This window comes from Rattus rattus, chromosome 7 (assembly GCF_011064425.1).
Source record: "Rattus rattus isolate New Zealand chromosome 7, Rrattus_CSIRO_v1, whole genome shotgun sequence".
Taxonomy (NCBI): domain Eukaryota; kingdom Metazoa; phylum Chordata; class Mammalia; order Rodentia; family Muridae; genus Rattus; species Rattus rattus.
The window spans coordinates 20,146,018-20,165,972 of record NC_046160.1 but is presented as its reverse complement, the minus strand read 5'-3'; positions in this window follow the sequence as shown (position 1 = coordinate 20,165,972).

Genomic DNA, 19,955 nt, shown 5'->3' with positions numbered 1-19,955 from the left:
CACCATGACCAAAGCAACTCTTATAAAGGACAGCATTTAACTGGGGCTGGCTTACAGGTTCAGAGGTTCAGTCCATTATTATCAAGGTAGGAACATGACAGCATCCAGGCAAGTATGGTACAGGAGAACTGAGAGTTCTACATTTTCATCTGAAGGCTGCTAGGAGAAGATTGGCTCCCATGTGGTTACCCTACAGTGAGTGACACACTTCATCTGAGAAGGCCACACCTCCTCCAACAAGGCCACGCCTCCTAATAGTACCATTCATTTCCTGGGCCAAGCATATTCAAACCACCACATTCATTATTGATGTTTACTTTCTTTCTCACTCTTTCTGTCTTCCTCTCTTCACTTATTCTTCTTATTCTGGCCAATATTCATAGGCATATGTAACATGAGGCTGAGAGATGGGTTGGGGTGGGGCAGGGCATGGATTTGAAGTAATGAGTTTCCTTTAAGCCAAGTGTCTTATAGACAGCTTCTCCTGCCTGCTAGAGGGTCAGGCTGAGTGATGCAGGCCTGTGGAAGCAATGGGGCATGGAACATTCAGCTATCACTTCCTTCCAACAAAACCTGTTCACTCAGTCCCAAGACAGCACCACAGCACCCAGGCTTTAGTGAACTAGCAGGAAGCAGGCCAGCTCTGTGGAGTCTTCTGTTCAGCCTTACCTGTTGTCCTCAGAATCCCTGGCTCTGGGATCCAAGTGATGAAAGGGTTCATTAGGACAAAGAAAATCGGAAGGAGATTTCCAGGGTCCTCACTGCCAAAGGAGTCTACTTGCTTTGTAAAGGTTTGGGGTTGCAAGCAGTGAAATGACTTTTAAAAGTTAAAATAATCCTGTCTCTCCATGAATATGTCTGCCAGTCAGGCATCTGATGGCATGAGGGCCCAACGTTCCCTCCCATCTGAGTTGGTACCTTGCAGACTGCTCGAAGCCAGTTGACATTTCAAATGACCTTTAAGGTCGGCTGGGTAAATATGCTTCTTCCCCCTGAGCTTTCCCAGGTATTTGAACACCCCTGGAAGCCTAAGACATCATTCTTCCCTCCTGGCGAGAAGTGCTTTGAAGCACTTTGTGGATGAAAACCACAAAGGAGAGAGACAGTTCGTCTGGGATAAAGAAGTAAGAAGCTCTCCACTGGGAATGACTGCACTGGTTTGGTGTGGTTTTCATTGTTGTTGTTGTTGTTGTTGGTGGTGGTGGTGGTGGTGGTGGTGGTGGTGGTGGTGGTGGCGTCTGCTGGTGGTGGTTTTGATGAAGGTAGACTTAACAAAAAGGTGAGGAAAATTACAAATGCAAAATTCAGGTGGAGCCTCACTGAGGTCCTCTGGATTGAAACAGTCCTTCCTAGGAGGAGTGAGGTTCTTAGGAAGCTGGAAGGAAGTTCATGACACTTACAGGGCTCAGGAAACAGAGAAAATGTCATAAATCTCAAAAAATTCCTGAAACGAGTTATTCAAAGCCCTTCTCCAAGGTTATGAAGGCAGGAACAACTGCTGGGGAGACATGACTCGACCACCAGCTGAGTTGCCTGCAAATCACACAGGAAGCTCCAAGAGACATAGGTATGTTGTATCAAGCTCTTCCATGAGGCAGATGGCTTGCAGTCATCCCTGCTGCTCTAAGTAACCACAGTGAAGTCACTAGTTTACTAAACTAGACTTACCTAGAATCCTTTCTTTGGCCTGAAGTTACATCAAGTAGATAACTCCTTGCTCACATGTCCCCCTGGAAAAGTCACAGCAATGGGTCCTAAGGCCTTAGGTTACATTTTCCCTATAAACCTGCTCCAGCCTTGCAAAATACTGACTCCTTTTGGGGCACAGAACTTCTCAGGCCTAAAGCAGCTGAAATGAGCTCCCTGCTCCAGCCATCAGGCCCTTTCTACAGGACATCTGCAGTCAGCATAGTGCCAGACATCTTGGCTCAGAATTTGAACTCTGTGGCCCTTGTTTTTCCTGTCTGAAACGTCTTTAGGCTTCACCCAATGCACCAAGACCGCCTCTTTACCTGGTGCCAGGCACTGGAGTTAGAAAGTGGAATTTTGGGACTTAGCCTGTCTGTGAGGGATTTGTAAAATAATAAAGGTAGCAAGCAAACAAATGGAGATTAGAATTCAATACTTGGTCCATTCACAAAGGGCTTGAGAGACACCCCATAAAAGGTGATGAATTCCTTCTGGAATGGATTTTGGAAGGATAAAGAACAACTGATGACTTGTAGAATACACGCATTTCTCTTATAGATACATAACTATAAAGCCCGGCTTGGTGATATTCACTTGTAATCTTAGCACACAGGAGCTAAAAGCAGGAAGATCACAGGTTCAAGGTCCGCTTGTGCTACCCAGTGAAAGCCTATCTCAAAATAAATGAACCAAATGTGACGATACTGGAGAGCTGTGGGACAGCTCTTGGGTGCCATCTTGGCGTGGTGACTTCTTAGGTGACATGGGGGTGAGGTTTGTAAATTGTACAGAAAGCCTCGTCCAAAAGTGAGGATGGTTATAATATGCAAGCAGTTGCTCCAAGGATTAAATAAGAAAACGAACAGAAGCACTGCCGTCTGGCACTGAGTAAGGTGCGAATAATTGTTGACCATTAAATGTGTATACTGCTTTCAAGCAACTATACATATAAATTATCTCGTATATGTCTATGAAAGGATATAGAATGTCTGTTTCCATGACTGGCAATTTTCTCTGTGTGGCTGGACCAGAGTATATTACCAGTTCATACTGATAGACGTGTCTAATGTTTCTACCCATTCTATCAAACAACCTTCATAGCTTTGTGCCTTTCTGTATAAGAGCCTTCACAGTAGTAATTCCAGGGGCTTAAATTGCTGATTCCGTGGCTTTACCTCTTTAAGTTTTCCACAGATTTTGCCAATTGCTTTCCAGATAGGGCATTCCGTTTTAAATGCCACCTGTAAATGAAACTGTTTCCCCTCTAGTTACTGACACTAGGTACTGCCAGTCTTTAAGCCCTTTGCATGCTGGCTTTATTAGAACAGAAAAGAACAGGAACCGACCCACAGAAAGTGAGAAGGCAAAAGACGTTTGCAAGGAGGCTGAGGAGATGAGTGCATTGGTAAAGTGCTTGCTTTGCAAACATGAGGACCTACAGTTTGCTTGGAATCCCATTGAAGCAGAGACTGAAGGACCCCTGGGGCTCCCTGGCTAGCCACCCTAGCCTAACTGCTGAGCTTTAGTTCAATAAGAGACCCTGTCTCAAAGCAGTTGGGTAGGGAAGGATACCCAAGGTTATCCTCTGACCTCCAGACATGCATGGCTAATGCATGTACACATACCCAAGCACACTCGTACCTGTGCGAACGAACACACATATACAACTGAAAAGGTAAATAAGTAGAGAGGTACATGAAAGAGGTCAAGACATTCACGGAAGATTGGGAAGCTGAGGGCACAAGTTTAACTGGATTCTGAGCGTACTGACTGGTTTTGTGGGTCAACTTGACACAAGCTGGAGTTATCACAGAGAAAGGAGCCTCAGTTGAGGAAATGCCTCCATGAGATCCAACTGTAAGGTATGTTCTCAACTAGTGATCAAGGGAGGAGGACCCAGCCCACTGTGGGTGTTGCCATCCCTAAGCTGGTAGTCTTGGGTTCTATAAGAAAGCAAGCTGAGCAAACTAGGGGAAGCAAGCCAGTAAGAAACATCCCTCATGGCCTCTGCATCAGCTCCTGCTTCCTGACCTGCTTGGGTTCCAGTCCTGACTTCATTTGGTGATAAACAGCAATGTGGAAGTGTAAGCTGAATAAACCCTTTCCTCCCCAACTTGCTTCTTGGTCATGATGTTTTGTGCAGGAATTCAAACCCTGAATAAGACACTGAACAGACAGCCCCATATCTAGGGTCAAATCTCCACAACCTGCCCCCTCAGGTACTAAGTATTTAAGACTGAGACAATAAATACCAGGATGGTTCTTGAGACATTCACGCCATGACCTTGGAGGATGGGGGACTTTGAAATCAGGACATGCCACTGCTCCTTTGGCATTAGGCCATGATTAGAGTCTTTGCCAGACCTCTGGACTTGGAGCTTATGGCTGGCTGAATAGACAATCCAGGGATTCAGAGCTACATTTTGGAGACATAAACTTGGCAGTGCTTTCTCCCGTGTGGCTCCCGGGATATTAAAGAAGTTCAGATTCTGACTTCCTCCCTTCCTCCCTTCCTCCCTTCCTCCCTTCCTCCCTGCTTCATTGTGGAGCAGGCCTCTCTGGTCATCATCTATCCTCTGAAGCACTCTAAGGTAGGAGAATGGCCGTGAATTCAAACCAACTTGCTTTAAAATCTGTGGCTCTGCAGCATACCAGCCAGAGAGCTTTGAACCTCAGCTATTTCATTTAAGAAATGAATAAAATATCCTCTCGTATAGGGAGACCCTTGTTGAGATGATTGTGTGACAAATCCATGGCAAGGGCTAGGATCAGGAAGGAATGGATGGTCCCTAAGCCACAGGGACGATGTTCCCTGGTTTCTTACAAATAGTTGTGAGCTAGACTTTACTTTAAACAAGTCATTGTGTCTAAAGTAGATTTTCTCTAGAAAATAGATACGTGCACATGTAAACACGCACACATACGTCTGTTTTCTGAAACTGTTACTCACAGCTAGGCTTGGGCATTCAGGAGGCCAAGGCAAGAGGGTTGCAGGTTCAAAGCCTGCCCAGATTTTAGACTGAGTTCAGGCCCGCCCAAATACAGATTCAGCTCAAGGCTATCCTGGGCAACATAGCAAGAGCCTGTCTCATGTAAAAGATAAAAGCAAGGTTGGGATGCAGAGCAGTGGTGGAGCATCAATCTCCAGTAAAGCAAACAAATAAACAGGAAACAAACTGCAGTGTGCAGAACTGGGATAGCCCTGAGTGTGATTTCTAAAAGCACTGAATTGTATGCTTCCAATGGGTGACATGTAGTATATGAATTACGTTAAGCAAGAAATGCTGTTTGTCGGGGTCAGTTCTCTACCATTGGTTTATTTTGCTACAAAGAATGAATGGAATTACAGGGAAAAAAATACATGTAATTACCCACTGAAACCTTAGTCTTTATACGCTTTCTTTTTTCCAGTTCTTGCTCTTAATCCTCTTCCAGATAGCCGTCCTGTGGGGGAAATGTGGGATTATTCAAATCAGATTGCAATGGGAGAAAACTTCAATTTGTTTTGAGTCTTTTATCAGCTAAAATCCTTTACTCAGATTGTCTTGGCTTTCAACAAAAGACTTTTTTCCCCCATCCCAGGAATCCATGTTGGGCACACCTCGCTTAGATATTGTGCTTCCATACACTCTCCCTGGCTGTAATAATGCCTGTATCTTTTAACTCCCAAGTTCAAAAACCAATTTTGAAGCCAACGGATTTTTATACGAGGGCAGCAGAAGGGTTCTGAGCATGCGCAAAGGGCAGCCTCGCCGCAAATAAGACCAAGCAAACAAAACAGAGCTTAGGTTCCACACTGACTGGGAAGAGAGTAGGGGGAACCAAGCTGTCTGCTTTAGCTCTGACTCCAGGAAATCCAGACAAGGTACTTCTGAATCTGAAAGAGCGTGGAAACAGTGAAGGGTCCGGTCCAGGGTCAGCTAACTGGGCGGAGCAAGATCAGCGTGCAGGGTCTTTGGGAATTTCTAAGAAAAGAAAAAAATGGCGCAGCTGTGATCCAGAGAGGCTTCTCTGTTGACAGAGACTGAGGCTAGGAGACTATGCCAGGATGCGTCTGTCTTACTGGACCACACACAGCCTGTTGAACATGCGGAACAACTGTGTGGAGCGTGTCATTGTCCCATGAGAGACTTTCCCCCCTGCTGCCTGCTTGTCACCTCTCGATGAAATAAATGACATTTCTCCAACCCCCCGAGACCTTGCTGGGCCTGTCCCAGATGCCCCAATTACCCAGCACCATTACTCTTACTTCAGAGAAATAGGCCCTAGGAAAAGAGGAGGAATCCAGCAAACGCTGGCTGCACATACCCTTTGAGCAGAACCCAGCTCTGCCCAGCCCCGAAGCCCCGTAGCTGTACACAGATCCACTGAGCACATCTAAATATTCTTTGTGGGGATCCTGAGCTCAGCTCCTGCTCCGTCCAATTCTTGCATCAGTCGCTGCTCTGTTCCTTGGCACCACATAGGAAGCATGAAGAACCATTCAGCTCATTCTTTGAATCACTTGATGTTCTCCAGACTCTCTCAGCCTAGGGGTAGCCAAGAGGGGGAGACACAGGAATGTGACCCCTACATGATTTGTCACCTCTGTCTCTGCTTTGTCAGGAGAGTTTCCAGCTCGAAGAGCAGAAGAATTGAAGGCGGCGGGGTAGAGGGGAGGGGTGCAAGGAAGGGCAGATTCTAATGTCTCCAGTGTGGGGAATGAACTCATAGCGATGGCTTCTCAGGATGCCCCTTGCTTAGAAGAATGTCCCTCTCCTCCAAAAGCCTTTGGAAAGAAGGAAGGGGCCCTGAGATTAAGATCGGGGACGGTGAACTCTCGGCAGTCAGGCCTCAGGGATTGAGCCGCTCTATGCTGGCATGTATGCCCAAGTCAGGCCTGGGCTCACCCAGCTGAGACAAGCGGGGCATTTTAAAAGTATAATGAAGTACTGTTATGATTATGGCCCGAGGAAGAGAAAGATGAGCAGGGTAAGACCGCTTTGCATGCTCTTTCTTCATTCGGCCAAATATCCCCTGATGTTGGAAAGGGAGTGGAAGCAAGCACTGAAGCTGCGAAAAGAGGGGACGGGGTGCCTGAAAGAAGGTCCCTGTGCAGAAGGCTAGGGGCGTGTGTATGTATTATGTGTGACTGTGTGTGTGTGTGCGCGCGCGTGCGAGTATGTGTGACTTTGTGTGTGACTGTGTTGTGTGTGTGTGACTGTGTGTGTGTATCTGTGTGTGTCTGAGTGTGTCTGAGTGTGGTGTGTGTGTGACTGTGTGTGAGTGTATGTGTATGAGTGTGTGTGTGTGTGTGTCTGAGTGTGTTTGAGTGTGGTGTGTGTGTGTGTCTGTGAGTGTGTGTGTGTATATGTGAGAGTGTGTGTGAATACATGTGCTCGAGTATGTGTGACTGTGTATGTGAGTGCATTGTATGTGTGTGTCTGTGTGTGTCTGAGTGTAGTGTGTATGTGTGAGTGTGTGAGTTTGTGTGTGTGTATATGTGTGTGTGTATGTGTGTGTGTGTGTGTGTGTGTGTGTGTGTGTGTGTGTGTGTGTGTGTGTGTGTGTGTGTGTGTGTGTGTGTGTGTGTGTGTGTGTGTGTGTGTGTGTCTGAGTGTGGGGTGTGTGTGATTGTGTGTGTGTGAGTGTATGTGTGTGTGTGAGAGTGTGTTTGAGTGTGGTGTGTGTGTGTGAATGTCTGTGAGTGTGTGTGTGTGAGTGTGTGTGTGTGTGAGTGCATTGTATGTGTGTGAGTGTATGTGTGTGAGTGTGTGTGTGTGTATGTATATGTGTATGTGTGTGTGTGTGTTGGGAGTTGGGGGGCATTTTCTGCATGCCTAGCAGATGTGTTGGAGGCTGTGGAACACCTGCATTCCAGGCATGGGCGTTCCCTAACAGACAAGTCCTGACATAGAAATGGAGTTCCTTTGTCTGTATTGCGGGTTGGTTATGCCCGAAGTGTTGGGCTGAGCTTTGACAAAGGGGAGGTCTTCCAGCTGGCAGACACTCTCCGTTCATTGCCATTGGCAGCTCTTGCCTTCCAAGCCTGGTGCCCCCAGCTCCAGGACTCATGGGCTGCAGGCTGGTATGTAGACATCTGCCCTGTGTGCTTCACCAGGATCTGCCTGATCCCCTGGGAACCCATCCTCCTTCATGCCATGGCTAGACCTCTACTTCTGAGCTCCAGAAATGCCTACCTGTCCCAATTCCGCAACCCTTTTCTTTCTGTCCTGTTTTAAGAATTCTTAGGAAGCAAGGGCTCACTTTCAGTTGAATTTAGAACAGGGAGAAAGTGAGCAGAAACTGCTGGAAGCTAGGACCTAGAAACATCTTCCTGAAAAGGAGATCAACTAGGAACCTAGCGATAGACAGTCACCAGGGCTTACCAGTTCCTGGAGAAAGAGCTCCCTTTGGTGTCAATAGCTGGGAGATTTATGAGCCAACAGATCTTCGTTGGGCCGTGAGTTGGCTGTTTGTACTTCAGAGCAGGGAGAGCAGACAACGGGCACAAGACGAGGCTGAGCTGTTGTCTTTAGTTTCTGTTAAAGTTTACAGTTAAATATCAGGGTTCAACCCGAGTTCCTCCACTTTGTTCTCTGAGCCCAATGTTTCTCCATTGTAACCAGACTCTCTACCTGCCCCGTGTACCAGGCTGAGACACTTTAGCTCTGTCTAGCTGCAGATCCCCCCGTTCCTCTTTCCATACCATCCCAGGACATCTCTATATCATTTCCTTGAGTCTCACTCCATAGCCTCAGCTCCTCAAATTGCATTCTCAGATCAATGGGCTTTATCTGGGTTTGAACTTCCCTCAACTGGTCTTTGCTCTGTTAGTGTCTGAACTGATGATGCACATATGGTCACCCCTGAAGTGTCTCTGTGCAGCCAGGTCCATTCCCCATCATAGGAACAGAATGAAGTTTTTCTCACTGAGCTTCACCCCTAAAAGCTCTTCTTGATTCAGACACACACCCGAGAGACTCTTTATGTGTTCATATCTACAGAATCACCATTTAACACCAAAGACATTGGGTGACTGTCCCAGAGAGAGGAATTTTAGCCCATTCAGATTGCTTTTATGCATTTGAAAGTTGCCCTTAACTTTAGGAAGAACATTGTCTTAGAGTTTCTACTGCTACGAAGAGACATAATAACCACAACAGCTCTTATAAAGGAAAATATGTAACTAGGGCTGGCTAACAAGTTCAGAGGTTTGGTCTATTATCCTCATGGTGGGAAGCATGGCAGTGTGCAGGCAGACCTGGTGCTGGAGAAGGAGCCAAGAGTTCTACATCTTGATTCACAGGCAGCAGGAAGAAAGAGTAACGCTGGGCCTGGCTCAAGCATCTGAAACCTCAAAGCCCACTCCCAGCAACACACTTTCCCCAACAAGGCCACACCTACTCCAACAAGGCCACACCTACTCCAACAAGGCCACACCTACTCCAACAAGGCCACACCTACTCCAAGGCCACACCTACTCCAACAAGGCCACACCTCCTAACAGTGCCACTCCTGCGGGCCAAACATTCAAACACATGAGTCTACAGGGGCTCTTCCTAGTCACACAACCACAAACAGCTTTAACACCCCTCTAATGTCTCCAATAAGCGTAACTCTTCAGGTCGGCATACATCTATGAACGGATTCCTAAGACTGACAGCTAGGAGGAGTCTGAGTAGCTGGAGTAAGTTTGGAGTGTACTTTAGGGAGGACACACACTGCCCAGGTCTGGAGCAAACTCCCGAACCTCAGAAGCCTGGGAACAAAAAACCTTGCTGACAAGCAAAACTGTTTTGAGGAGTTGAGATATTTCCTCACCGGGGATGAAGGGAGATTGTCTATTATGCCCAATCAGGAGGTGGCCATCTTTACGAGACTGGTAGAAAATGGGAAACCATATTTAATAATGGCAAATCTATCAAGAGCAAATGGACACAGTTCACATCCTGTGGGCAATAAACTTCCACAGGTGAAATGTTACGAGGTTTCAGGGGGAACTTTACGAGCTTTGAGTGAGCCCTAGTGTAAACTGAAGCCAGCCATGGAAAAACAATGTAATGTGGATGGTGTAAAGCAGCCTCTGAAAGTTCCTGCCACCGCTACCAAAGCAAAGAAACCACTGAAGCAGGGGAGAGACGTGCTAGGCTTTCTACATTGCTAGTGATTTTGGGGACAGAAGAAACACCAGCCACATTTTTATCAAAAGTCTCCCTTGTCTCTCCAAGTACCCAATACATTATAATTGTGCCTGTAAATATAGGGAATACATGTTGAAGGTATCCAGGTATGTAGGCCCACAGGCTTTCATTCTTCAGGAGACTTTTCAATGCCATAGTTAGAACGGGGACTCTGAGTGAGATGAAGTATTCCAAGGTCACATAACCAATAAACAACAAACTCAGATTTAAGGCTATGCTTCTCTGTCCCAGGAGCCCAAGTCCTTTCGACTACATTTGTGATTGCCAGCCTTGGGGATTTCATCAACCAGCAGTTTCAAAACACTCCAGAGGACTCTGAGTGAATTGCCAACATTTTATTGAGAGGATAATTTTAAAGTTTAGGAGTTGTTTAGGATAGGATATGACAGCGTGATGTCAAAGGGGTGAGGGGAACCCATCCCTTGAGATGTATGCCCTTGGTGTGCACCTGTCAAAATACCACCACCTCAGCCACCAGACTGGCTCTTAGACTGGCCACTCTGCCCTGCTCACCCTCTTGATTCCCTGTAACAGCAGTGCAACAGCAGGGCGCCCCACACGCAGTGGGTGTTTAGGACTTGCCATTGGCTAAGCAGCACGGGCTGCTCTTTTGTTAAGTCCTCTGGAAAGATTTCCCAGGCACAACTTTTCACCTGTGTCACAGAACAAGATGACTTGCCTCCTCCTGTTGAGTCTTGTGTTTGTAGCTTAGCAAAATCTGGACTTAGTCAACACCTCTTCCTCATCTCTCCCTCTTAGACGGCAAGATCTCACGTCCTGGCCAACAAGCCTATGAGGACAGCTTCATTTCTTTCCACTATTGATATTGCACCACTGCCCCCTGGCCCACACACTTCCCCTCGGTGGTTCTTTAAGAGAACAGATAAGAGGACTCTGCAACCCTAAGAGGTGAGTGGGCGCCTTGCTCTAGAGAGCGAAAGTCATTCACTTTGTCCTGTTCTTCCACTTTGATTCTCTATTCTTGAATCTTGGGTTTTTCCAAACACAAAGTGAAAACTATTGGGCCGAAACCTTTAGAAGTTTAGCCTTGGCAGTGTATGCTTTTCCTTCCATTTGCTGATCCCAGATCCTCCCACATCAGGGCTTCTTTTGTTTGAGGCAAGACTGGGATTTGGGGACAGATTCAATGGTGGAACATGCTGTAATGTGATCACATGGCTGTTTAGTCATTCTACGTGAAGGCCATTTCAGGGTGGAATTTCAAAGTTTACCAGACATTATCTTGGACAAGCTCTCCTTTTTCCATGAGACCAAATCATTATCCTCCAAAGCGATACTAATTATGCACATCCACCAGATGCTGGACGGCCTTAGCGGAAAGCAGAGGACCCATGCTGGGGGTCACCCACCTCACTGGGGTTTTTCCTTAGCTCAGCTTCCATTGGAGGGCCTGGCTAGAAGCCAGGCTATGCCCAGGAATAAATGACTTGTCAAGTCATCAGCTATAGCCCCGGGTGGTGCTCCTGGCTCTACTTAGCCTTTCATTTATCTTTATAGCAGTGAAACCAGCCTGTCTAGAAGCCTACCTCACTGGGGAGAAGGTTAACTTACAAGGTCCAAGTTTAAAAAGAAATGAAAAAGATCTCCGTGCCCTCTAATTTTAGAAGAGTTGCTCTCTGGCAGCCATCAGAGCAAGGCTGTTGAGATGTCATCCTGAGACAGGGAAGGGAAGGAGAGAGGCAGAGGCTGGTTGCCCGCAGAAGTGACTCTGGTTGCTTTTTCACATATAGATCAAAACCTTGCCGAGCAGTTAACCCTCAGCAAGGAGCTGACATGTTTAGCAAGCGGGAGACTTTTGCAAACGGAGAGGACTTGGCAGAAGCCACTGCTGCTCAACTGCGTGGCATCGGTCAATGCTGGAAGCTTCTGTCATCATATAAATATCCCAAGATGGACTTTGGCTCCGCTCTGCAGACATCCAGGATAATTCCCTGGGACCTAATCCATTTTAGCTTGCAGTGTGCAAAGTTTTCCCAGTCCCTTGAGGGGCTTTCTCAGTAGAGAAATCTCAGTAGATATAGTGGTGGAGAGAGGGTATCTCTGCCCGATCTTTTTCCTTGGATATGCCTCTCCCAGTTAGCTATCCCTGCTGATGAGTGGATAAATACAAAAAATGTAAGTCTTGGAGAGTGACAAGACCACAAAGAGAGATACAGAGTCATGCATGCAAACAAGAACTATCAGGAAAGACAAAGCAATATGAGTTGGTTCAGGCCAGGCATTCAGGGGTGAGTGACCACCAAAATAGTTTGGAGAGCAGCCAAGGGCACCAATGTCCTCAGGCACTCTTCAAAATATGGGCACACCTCTTGGCTTTTCTTTTTCTACTGCTGTAACAAAACACCTGAGACTGGGCTGTTTAGAAGGGAATTTAATTCCTTATACTTCTAGAAGCCAAAACATCCAACATTAAGGGCTTCTGGCGATGGCCCTCTTGCTGTCTCATAACATGGAAGAGGTCATGCTATCATGAGAAAGAAGGAACATGGCAATCCAGATTGCTTGTTCTCTTACAAAGGCAACGGCCATTATAGAGACCTCATCTTCATGATCTCACGTAACCCCACTCAAGGTCCTGCCTCCAAATTCCACTGACCTATGATGTACAAAATTGTGCTTCAAACACATGAACTGTTAGGACATACATCAAAGCCCCTGAACTCTAAGGAAAGAAAGAAAGCAAGGATGAACACTGCCCACGTGGCCCAGGAACCTTCTGTAGTCAACAGAGAACTCAAACAGAATGGTCTATACTTGCTTAGTAATCAGAGTAGAAACGCCGGGGCCAGAGAGCTGCTCAGTAGTTAAGAGCACTGGCTGCTCCGCCAGAGGACTGGGGTTCAATTCCCAACACCCATATGCCAGCACACAGCTGTCTGTAACTTCAGTACCAGAAGATCTGATGCCTTCACATCAATGCACATAAAATAAAATAAATTATTTTTTTAAAATGGTTAACTTCTTCTTTAAATGTAGAAAAGCTATGTCTTACACTAGGGAGAAGAGAGAAGGAAGGGCAAGACAGAGAAGATAAGGAATATTGAGTAGAATGAAGGGAAGACCTCAGCAAGAGAAGCCCAGGCCTTCTGAAATAGAGCTCCCCTGGCTGCCTTGCTCTAAGGAGTCACAGAGCGGAGAAGAGAAACTGAAAGCACAGGAAGAAGCCTACTTTTCAGGGTCCACTTGGTCCTTCCCCCAAACTGATCTGCTGAGCCACAGGGACTGTCTTCCTGCTCCTGTCGGCTGAATCAACCAACTTTGAATGCAGAAGTATCTGAGTCTAGGAGCTAGCATCCACCCCTCCTCCTTATTAACTTTGTGAAGGCACCTGAGTTCAAAACAAGAGTTAACACTGGAACGTCCCTAAGGCCAACATCTCCTGCTCAGGACTGGTTGCCTCACACCTCCCCAACAAACACTGAAAGGTGAGACTCACTGGGCAATGCAGCCCTATGGCCTGACTCTCTCCTCTTATGTCTGCCTACCTTTCTGTCCAACAGAATCTGTCTGCCTGTCTGTCGGTTTGTCAGTCTGTTTACTGTCAGGGTTTTAGGCAGGCCGGGCTGGCCTCAAACTCTCTCTGCATTTGAGGATGAATTTAAGTTTTTAAACTTCTGGTCCTTCTCCTTCTACTTCCCAAATACTAAGGTCACTGGTGTAGGCCACCATGCCTGGTTTAGGTGTTGCTGGGACCCAAATCCAGCACATCCACAGCATCCTCCTGGGATGTTCAAGATGCTTCTCTCCTTCCTTTTTGTCTAAAGGTATCCTTAATGTCACTAGATAGGGATATGGAATAGACCTCCAAAAGAGGCTTTGAAAATTGAAAGTCAGGCCTGGCCAGGGCCCTCACCGGATGTTGAGTGAGCACAGGAGGAAACAAAAGTGCTTGTGTTAACAGAATGTCATTTTCCAACATGAGTCAGGCTCGGCGCTGAGGCAGGGAAAGGAGAGCAAATGCCTTCCCATTCATCACTGTGGACACGGTTATTTTTAGAGCCAACACCAGCTCAGCGCTGGGCTCCAAGGACCCTGCTGTGGAAGGAAACAGGGCTCAGCTGATGATAGAGTTGATTGGAGGTAGAAAGCCTGCATGCATGCCTGCATCCCTATATGCATGTAGAAAAGAGGGAAGGCTAGCATTCCCCTCTAAACTGTAGTTCCTAAACATAATCCCCATGTGACCATGGGAAAAGACATGGAGTATGTAGGTGATCATTTAAAGCAGTGGTTCTCAACCTAAGTGTGCAAACCCTTTGGGAGTTGAACGACCCTTTCACAGGAGTCACATATCCGATGTCCTGCATATCAGATATTTTCGTTACGATTCATAACAGTAGAAAAGTTACAGTGATGAGGTAGCAACAGAATAATTTTATGGCTGGAGGGTCACTACTGCACGAGGGGCTGTATTATAGCATTAGGACAATGGAGAATGGCTGCCCTAAAGCCTCTGGTGTTAGCACTGGGGAAGCTTCTCCTCTCCTAGAGGAGAAGCAGCAGCTCTGAGTGAAGCTTCCAAAGTGGCCCTGAGCCATGAGGGTGAGTGGTATGGATAGGGGCTGGGGCCAGCATGGTTGGATGAGCTCCAACTACTAGGGTACACCCACAGGTCCATACTCCAAAAGGTAAGCCTTGCCTGGAATTAGAAAAGCCCCGTTGCAAGTGTCTGGCCCTCGTTTCTATGAGCTATAGGAAAAGGAAATCCTGGGGTTGAACTTGGCTCTGACTAAGGGTGTGGTCCCATTCTTTCCAGGTCTCGTTTGAAAGGGCCTTCAGTCCTGCCTCTGCCTATGCTAACCCATCCTTGTTGAAGATGCATACCTACTCAGCCTGACAAATTCAAAAAGCAGCACAGCCTGTGAGAAGGCTGTTTCTTCTAGGAAGCCTTGTGGCTTCCTAGACATCCGTCAAGGTCTATGGGAATGTGGTTTATACTACACAAGTAGTATTAACTTTTAAGGGCCTCGGAGTTGATTCATTTTCCATTAATAGCTCAACTGCCCCCGAGGTTCTGGCCAATTTTAAAGCTTCTTACGGGCAGGGAAGGTTGAGATGACTTCCTGCATGGTCATTGGATGGATTCCTAAAATCCAAAGCAAGTGGATAGAACATTCCACAGCACGGTGTCATGACTGCTACCTCTCCCAGGGAAGCAGAAAGGGCTTCTGTGGAAAAGATAGCCTTGAGCTCAGTTACAAATGAAAGTCTCTGCTGCTGCTGCCCTGATAACACCCAAGAGATGGATGGTTCAACTGTTCCAAGCCCCCAGATAAGAGATGAACAAAAGGGTGGGGTGTTGGAGGATGGTTTTATGATCTGTATAAAGGTTGTCTTCATATTATTCAAATGCTGATTTCTCTACTGGCAGAGAGTTAGTATAGGGCAGACTTTGGTACTGGGAATTTTTATGAAACATCACCTGTCTCAGTCTTCTCCACACCTCCTGATTGGTTAATAAAGAGTTGAATCAGCCAATTAACTGGGCAGAAGAGAATTGGGCAGGACTTCCGGTCCCAGTTAGGGGGTCCCAAAGGAGACAAGAGGGTAGAGAAGGACCAGAAGGAGAGGAAGATGTGGAGAGACCATGAGGAGTCGCCATGAGCGGGTCACCAAGGGAGTCTATACATGGACGCATGTGGACCCAAATGAACTAGAGCAAGACTCAGATGGAGGATAAAGGAGCATGTGGCTGAGAAATAGGCAGCCTTAGAGGGTTAGAGTAGCTCAGAACCAGGTCTCTGTGTCGTTTAGGGAGGGGCAAAAATGAGCTAAAGAGGGTGTAGAAATACCCAAGTTATTTGAGAACAAAGGGGGCATAGAACCTCCTGCCCAAGAGTTACTTTTATAGTGGACCTCTTGCTCATTCATGTTCGACCCTATCTTTTCTTCTATAGCTACCACAGGCATAGAAGGCACTCTGAGTCAGCATTGAGACCGGGCAATGCACTGGGCTATCCTGAAAATCATCAAGATCACAAAAAGGCAGACAAGCTGTAGAGGAAGTAATACTGTCTGAGAAGCCAAGTGCTTCAACCGGGCTCTGTGCCCCGTTGATGACCTTGAATCAACCACCCACCTGTGTACAACCAGAAAAGGAATGGCTGGGACTCCATGCTCTTGTAGTTCCACTTCAAAGTAGCACAGAACAAAAACAAGGAGGTGGGTGGGGCACCTAACAAGAATGCCGCCTAGGAAAGCTCTTGGGCTCAGGATAGGAGTCAGGAAAAAGTTTGTTAATAGCCAAGAGATATCCACCTCTCAGATGCCAAGCACTCAACACCAGTCTTCATAAGAACTCTGCATGGTAGATAGCATTTTCCTATTGCACAGATGCGTATGTGGACACGGGGGCTCAAAGATATCAAGGCCACTATGTAGCAAAGGTAGGCTTAAGCTTCTATCTTCCTGAGGTGGAAGCTCATGTACCTTTTGCCACACAGTATCCCCCCAGTGGACCAACAAGAAGAATGAAAGTCTGTTTTCCATCCATCGAGGATCTTCTTAAAAGTCTGTTCTCCGTGTACTCCATTTTTTCCTTTTATAACTTTATTTATTATTATGAAAGAGCTGCAATTCTACATCCTTGGAACTGTACCTGGGGAAATGAAGAACAGCGTGGACAAGTGCCTGCTGCCATGTGCCACCATTGCCTCTTGTACAAGTCACTACCAGATGACATCAGCGGCAAGTCTGTTCCTATGTGCACTGGTGCTTCCAGAGGAGGGGGCGACTCAGATGCCAGCCTGCCTCTTTCCATGCAGCTAAAACCAGCCAGCTCCCTGCTCCTCTTTCCTCTGAGTTGCTTTGGGCTAGAAGGCCCTGGAAGGGTGGGTCAGATTGTCTATGTCCTCACTGAGGCTTAAAGGTACAGCAATTACTGGAGCCAATGTAGGCTCACTCTGCTAAAATGCCTTTGCCCCCTTTCTCTCTGGCTTGCCCTGCCCTGTTGTATGAAGGCTGTTGACTATCTCCGTGTTACCACTATTGAGGTTTTTGTCTCCTCCTTCTAGTCTCCCTCCCTCCCATGTCTTTGTCCGTCTTCCCCTGATCTTTATGCCTTTCTTCCCCTTCTTTGCCCTCTTTAGACCATGTCTAAAACTGGTGAGACATGAACATTGTACACACAGCCGATCCAAGTCCTTTCCCTGTGCACTACAACGGTCTTTGTGACGCCACCCTAGCACCAGGCGTGAGAGCTGGGAACCCACTTGATCCCTAGCACTGCCTGATGTTGAAAAGCTGTGTCATTAGGAAAGTGACTCCCGCACTGCAGGTTCTAGACACAGCCATCATCGAGAGTTCGCCAAGGACCTTGGCCATAGCGAATGGTACCGAGTTGCCATGTCTGCTTTTGTTACCCCACTCCTAGCTCTCTGATGTAATTAGGAGGCTGTTCGTTCCTAGGGACAAGGAAGGCGTCTCAGAGCCACGAGGTACTGCCAGCATTCTGGATCAATCTGGCATTCTCCTCTTGCTTCCATGTACAAATGGTCAACTTCCATTTACAACAAGGTCTACGTTGTTCTCCTGCATGCTCGGAACAACTAAGCCCTTTCTCTTGGTAGGTGTGTGAATGACAATTGAAATGAGATGCTGGAATAGATATAGGCGGTATCGAGATATGTTCATTTCTGGCCTAATGGCTGCCTACATAATCCTGTACGCTGTTTTGTCTTTTGTGTCTTGGTTCCCTTGTTTATAAAATAGGCTTGTAACAAGAAGAAACCAATACATAATTGGGGAAAGAAAACTCTATGTAAATAATATTCGAGGTCCTCCTGCTGTTCGCTTGACAGCAGTTCACTTGGAAGGTTCAAGATCCTTTTGATCTCAGACGAGAGGGACCAGCTGCTGAGAGATGAGCCTGATTTAATCCAGAGTTAACCTTCCAGAAGATCTCTGCAGATAATTTGCGATGCTTCTTTGTAGTGTAGGACAAAGGTGGAGAACGATTTGTGGAACTGGTAACAACCATACGGCCTAAGTCTGATGGAGCCGTTGTCTTTCCTGCTTCATTTGTCTCCCGAATGATGCTGTTATGCTATAGCTAAAAGAGCTGTGCTTCTGACCACACCAAGGTCTTTTCCTCTGAGTGTTTAAGGCAAAAGATGGAAGGACTGCTTACTCTGATGCTAAGCAAAATTCAGAGTGGAAAGTATCCATCACATTTCTGACCCTCCTCTTCAAGGGACATTAAGATGATGTTGTCCTGTAGGGCTGGTGCAGGGAGGGACAAGTGGAGGATGGGGGCTCCAAACGAACATACCGGACTGCATGCAACTGTCTCTTCAATCCTCCCTCACGTCTCCACAGCCAGATTGGAGCGGCCTGTGGAAAAAATTCCTGTCTATTTTCAGAAACAGATAAAAGCATCCAGATTATGCAGAGCAAATCTCAGCCTGAAAGCAGCTGGAAAAATCTGTTTCTTGCCACTGTCAGTGACCCTGTGACCCTTCCAAGTAATGACATCCAAGCTTATTCCCTCCCTCCTCTCTTCTTCCCAGCACTGACCGACCCGACCCATCCACTGCACATCTGGTCCTTGTCGGCACTGTCAGGCCATTATCCCTCAGACACCAAGCGATAGACAGTGGAATGGGAGTCGTGCTTGCTTGGATTTTAAAAACAAATTATCAGCTGGTTCAAGGACAGGTCAGTGTTAAATCATGTCTCATTTGGTCCAGAGTGTAGGGGAGCACATTTACTCTGTTGTATGTCTTTTACCCTTCACTCAATGTTACTGGGTAGGACATCAGTCTCAGGTAGGCACATGCTTAGATCCACTTTTGGATAGGCAGTAGACTAGAATTGCCTGAGACAGATGTTTGATCTCCTGTAAGCACATGGGGCTTTAGACACTGACTGGATCATCACGCTGGCGCTCTGGTGCAGGAGGGATTATCTCTGGCTTTAGAGAAAGTCTGCCGAGGACCAGCTCCATCGTCCAGGATGCTCGTGTTTGCAATGTCATGTTCTGCGTGCACAATGCTAAACACAATAAAATAGGCTTATGCCCAGTGCTTGTGAGAGCAAATGTCAGCAAGCACACGCTTGGAGGTCTACGGCTAGTTCCTCATCTGGGAGGCATTAGGGGCTCCGTGGCTCCAGATTGAGAATCTGCCTTTCTTTCTGTGGGGCACTCTGCTGAACAATTCATTAGGCACCAAGACCCTCCCCAACTATCCCCCACTCTCCACCTTCAGGCAGTGGGTTTGCCATCCAAATAGGAGCCAAATACATCTAACTTCCCAAGGAGACAGATTCGACAGCTCTTCCCAGAAGAATGGAGCGGGTCTTCTTTTGTCCCTGGCTTCCTTATCCATGGATCAAAAGCCTCTACAAATGGGAAGAAAAACATCTGTCTAGCAGGTAGATGGACCTAGTCCTTGTAGCAAAGAGAAGTTCAAGAAAGGCGATATAGCCTGTAGGACCAGAGCCGGGCACTGGCTCCATTCCATGTGCTCAGAAAACTGCAGGTAGGATTTGATGAAGGGTCTTAGAGGATCCTGTCAAGCACCACTAAAGTTCAAGGACAATGTTTCTCTTTCCCAACTTTCACATGGAAGGTATCTTCTTCGAGATAAGAACCATGGATCAAAGCAGAGAATGGCTCTGGTGTTTAAGAAAAAGCAATAGCAGAGAGCTGGGATCATAATCCAGGCACAAAATGGCTACTTTTGAATGCTTGATACATCTCTCAGCCTTTGTTTAAGTCAGTCCTACTTCCCAGAATGCTCTTCAACACCTCAAATATGTATCAAGTTCCTTTTCATCCTGTAAGGCCCTCATATACTACACACACACACACACACACACACACACACACACACACACACACACACACACACACACACACCCCTCTATGAGACCTATAGGATCTCTAGTAGCTCAGGCCGGCCTCTAATCTGCTCTGCACCTGGGAGTTCCTGCCTCTACCTCTGACTCTCTGAGATTACAGGCATGCACCACCACACCTAGTTTTACTGGGTGTTGGGCATTGAACACAGGGCCTGGTACATGCTAGACCTAGAGAACCAGAAGAACTCTACAACTGAGTCA